The sequence below is a fragment of the Desmodus rotundus genome, chromosome 12 (genome assembly GCF_022682495.2).
Source record: "Desmodus rotundus isolate HL8 chromosome 12, HLdesRot8A.1, whole genome shotgun sequence".
NCBI classification, from domain to species: Eukaryota; Metazoa; Chordata; class Mammalia; order Chiroptera; family Phyllostomidae; genus Desmodus; species Desmodus rotundus.
This window is the reverse complement of record NC_071398.1, coordinates 32,883,001-32,888,174: the sequence shown is the minus strand read 5'-3', so window position 1 is coordinate 32,888,174 and position 5,174 is coordinate 32,883,001.

The window sequence follows — 5,174 nt, the reverse complement described above, 5'->3', positions numbered from 1 at the left end:
CATTCATTGTTTTCATTAGTATTATTTGTTGAAAGACAGCTGTTTCTGCAGACCTTACTCTACATCAGGCAAGATAGGCAATTGAAGAATGATCCATTGAGGGTAATGAATTAAGAAAATTTTCTTGTCAATTATTTCTTGCTGAACATGAAGTAATCTTGGGATTTGGTGGGGAAGGTAATGTGTGAGAAGGACCTTATTCAGACTAGCATCCTTTTAACTACTTATAATGCCTAATATAAAAACAAACAAGAGTATAGACAAAACATTGGTGATACTTCTGAAGAACAAATGTGAAAAGGCAAACAGCAATAGTTTTGAAAAATGGATAAACATGAGTATAGAAAGAAACACCTTATAGCTACTGATTCAAAATGGTATACTTAATACTATCATTTCTGATGTATTTGAAAACCTAAACAATATTCTTTAGGAAGATAAAAATGACTCAAAGAAAATCAGAACCCTTGAAAGGCACTTACAAACACAGGAAAAGGGACATTTATATATGACTACAGTAGCTATTGACAAAGCTCCAAACCTAATTTTTTTTCAGGCAAAATGTTACCAAGTGTTCAAGGAATTTTTATAGAGAAGTAGATACATCATAACAAACTAACAATCTTGGTGTTCCAAGTGCATCAGGAGAACAACAACAAAAAAGGAAGCTATTTTTCACTATCATCCTTAAAGAAGTTGTAAGCATACTAAAGAAATTAGTGAAGTGTAGGTATCAAAACAATAACGAAAGAAACTGATAGGGAGAGTAGTTAAAGAGGATTCCCAGTGGCCAATTCCAGCTAATTGATGCTGTGACGAAAATAGGGCACCATTTGCCAGCTCTTCTGACTTTCAGAGAATGCAGGAATCTACATTTTTTAAAGTTTGTGATGGCTCTTGATTTTTAAATGGCAGCTCAGGTCTAAAAATAAACCATGAAGACAAAGATGTATGGACTGTAAGAAGCAAGTATCCTATGGGTAACTTTTCTTCTGGACACTAGAGCAGTGACTGAGCAAAAGGCTTGTAGGAGGAGTTTTCAATAGTACAAATCCCTTGGCACCAAGGAAATTTAGGGGAGAGTACAACACAAGATAATTTACCCAGAATTTCTTGGATGTGAGCAGTTTTAGATAAAAAATAAAGTAGCTGATGTAGGAAGATGGCGGCAACATAGGTGGGAGCGGAATCCACTTCCCCTCAGCGCCAGGGAAATACCTAGCTGATCTGAGGAGCAGAGCGAACAGCCAAGAGTACTCCAGCATATACGAAGATTAGAGACCAAAGATAGAGGACATTGAAAGATCTGACGGTAAGAAGAGTGCTCAAGGACAATAAGGTCCCCGGGACCCGGGAACGCGCGGTACAAGGGCGGCAGAAGCGCCAGCCCTGGCGCAGGGGCTGCAGGAGTCTTGGGAGAGGGCCAGGCTGCGCTGTGAGCAGCCAGGTGCTTGATTGGATCAGGGGAGCTTGTAAAGGAGGAATTTCTCAAAAAGAAAAAGAAAATAGAGACACTCAGGGGCTAGTTAGAGAACTCTCGGTAGTAACCGAGGCCACTGGCGCCCCTCCCCCCTCCGCCCCTGGACTGCGAGCGGGAGGGGGGGGGGGGATAAACAGCACAAAAAGTGAGGGCGCTCAGCCGAGGTCCGGTCGTGCGCGCGCCCGTGCAGATTAGCGAACGGGGCCCATACATGAAACCCCGGAGGGGCGCCCACACCTGAAACCTCCGAGATCATTTGCAGTTGAGGCTAGCTGCTCCACCCACGGGCCCAGGACCTTGGAGCCGAGTGCCGTGTGGTTCAGTCCCGGGGCGACCCCGCCCGCTTGAGAGACTCAAGCCCAGGGCGGCTGGATCGGCACCCAAGCATAGAACCTCAGGCGCCACGGATTGCGTGCTCGCCGAGCGCAGGGCCAGCTGGGTGCGCATTCTCCGGGCACAAAGCTGCTGGCGAGCGTACTAACTCCAGAGTCCCAAGCCCGGGCGGCTTGATTGGTCGGCCGGCAGCGCGCTCAGGGCACAAAATACGTCACAAACCCAAAGCGGCTGGTTTCCCCGGCTGCTCGCGCACGCGTACCAAGCCAAAGCGGCAGGAGCCGCTGCTTGCGTGTCCCAAGAACAAAGCTGCTGGAGTGGCTGATCAACGGCCTGATTGACTGCCAGGGACCACACCTACAAAACAGCGAAGAGTGTGACCCAGGAAGGGAGAAAAGTGAAACCAGTCCTTCCAACCACCCCCTCCAGTTGCACAGACAGGACACCAGCAGATATAACCTGACCAGTTCAAAGCCAACAGAAGATTTCTTTTATTTTTTCTTATCTTTTTTCTTTTCTTTCCTTTCCCCCTGAATTCCTTCTTCCTCTCTCCTTTTTTTCTTTTTTTTTCATTCCTTCTTCCTCCCATCCTTTACCATTTTTATGTCTTCTTCCTGCCTTCTTTTATCTATTTCTATGTTTTAATTTTTGTTAAAATTCCTTCTTATCTTGCCTACGATCTTTCTTTATTCCTTCTTCGCTCCTTCCTTCCTTTCCTCCTTTCCTAGTTCCTTTTTCCCTCCTTCCCATCTTTGTTTTGTTTTTTGGGGGGGTGTTTTTTTTTTTTTTGTGGTTTCTTTTGTGTGTGTGTGTGTGTGTGTGTGTGTGTTTTCCTTTCTCCCCCCCTTTCTCTTTTTCCCACAGATGAGACAACAAAACCTGGAGGGCTGAAAAGACTAGAGTTAGACCGTGTTAAACACATAAACGTGACCTCAAGACCAGTGAGCACAGGAGAGTAAGGAGACAGCACCACCAAATCCCATTGGCATTCTACCATAGAAGTTCATATCATAAATCCAGGGAGTCAGAACAAAGCAATTTAAGAAGCAGAGGCCAACAAGAAGAGCCTCACAAACAATGGGAAGACAAAGAAACAATTCCCAAATGAAAGGAAAGGAGGAAGTCTCAGAAAGAATACTAACCGAAAAAGAGGCAACTCAACTATCAGATACTGAGTTCAAAGCAATGGTCATCAGGAAGCTCACTGAGCTCTCTGAGCTCAAGGAGAACTACCAGAAACTACAAGGAAACTACAATGAATTCACTGCAAACTATATAAACATGAAAAAGGAAATACAAAATATCAACAAGAGCCAAGAGGAAATGAAGAATACAATGTCTGAATTGAAGAACACAGTAGAAGGAATTAAGAGCAGACTTGATGAAGCAGAGGATCCGATCAGCGAGCTGGAGGATAAAGTAGAAAAAAACACCCAGAAGGAGCAAGAAAAGGAAAAGAGGCTCAGAAAGAATGAAGAGGCAATAAGGGAAATGCAGGCCAACACGAAACGTAACAATATCCGTATAATAGGAATACCAGAAGGAGAAGAAGAAGAGCAAGGGATAGAAAACCTGTTTGAAAAAGTAATGATGGAAAATTTCCCTAATCTGAGGAGAGAAAAAATCACCCAAATCCAGGAATCACAGAGAGTCCCAAGCAAAAGGAACCCAAAGAGACACACTGCAAGACACATCATAATTAAAATGGCAAATTTCCAAGACAAAGAGAGGATCTTAAAGGCAGCAAGGGAGAAACAGGAAGTAACATACAAGGGAGCCCCAATAAGGTTAGCAACTGACTTCTCAATGGAAACGCTCCAAGCCAGAAGAGAATGGCAAAAAATATTCCAAGTAATGAGAACCAGAGGCCTGCAACCAAGACTACTTTACCCAGCAAGGCTCTCAATCAAGATAGAAGACCAAATAAAGAGTTTCCCAGACAAGAGAAGTCTAAAAGAATACAGCTCCACCAAACCAGTTCTGCAAGAGATGCTAAAGGGACTGCTTTAAGGAAAGGAAGGAAAAGAGAAAGACAGAGGAACACAGGTAGGAAATAATGGCAATGAATAACTACCTATCGATAATAACCTTAAACGTAAATGGATTAAATGCTCCAATCAAAAGACATAGAACAGCAGAATGGATAAGAAAGCATGACCCACACATATGCGGCCTACAAGAAACCCATCTCAGGACAAAAGACTTACACGGACTGAAAGTGAAGGGCTGGAAACAAATTTTCCAAGCAAACGGACAGGAAAAAAAAGCAGGGGTAGCAATACTCATATCAGACAAAATAGACTTCCAAAGAAGGGCCATAAAGAGAGATCCAGAAGGTCACTTCATAATACTCAAAGGAAGAATCCACCAAGAAGACATAAACATTATAAATATATATGCACCCAACATAGGAGCCCCCAAATACATAAAGAAAATCTTGGAGGACTTCAAGAAAGATATTGACAGCAACACAATTATAGTAGGGGATTTTAACACCCCACTATCAAAAATGGACAGGTCTTCCAAACAAAAGATCAACAAAGATATTGTGTCACTTAACAATACCCTAGAGGAAATGGACTTAACTGATATATACAGAGCTTTTCATCCCAAAGAAGCAAAATACACATTCTATTCAAGTGTTCATGGAACTTTTTCAAAGATAGACCACATGAAAGGACACAAAGCAAGCCTCAACAAATTCAAGAAAATTGAAATCATATCAAGCATCTTCTCTGACCACAAGGGTATGAAACTAGAAACCAACCCCAAGGGTAAAAACCCCAAACACTCAAAAACATGGAGACTGAATAGCATGCTATTAAACAATGAATGGGTCAAGAACGAGATTAGGGAAGAAATCAAAAACTTCCTGGAAACAAATGAAAACGAACTCACAACAACCCAAAACCTATGGGACACAGCAAAGGCAGTCCTGACAGGGAAGTTCATAGCAATACAGGCCTACCTTAAGAAGTTAGAAACAGTTCAAACAAACAACCTAACCCTATGCCTACAAGAACTGGAGGAACAACAACAAAGACAGCCCAGAGCAAGCAGAAGGAAGGAAATAACCAAGATCAGAGCAGAACTAAATGACATAGAGACTAAAAGCACAATTGTAAGGATCAATGAATCCAGGAGCTGGTTCTTTGAAAAGATAAACAAAATGGACAAGCCTTTAAGTAGGCTCATCAAGAAGAAAAGAGAGAGGATCCAAATAAACAGAATTAGAAATGAAAGTGGAGAGATTACAACTGATACCACAGAAATACAAAGGATCGTAAGAAATTACTATGAAGACCTGTATGCTAAGAAATTTGAAAACCTAGATGAAATGGACACATTTCTAGAAAAATAT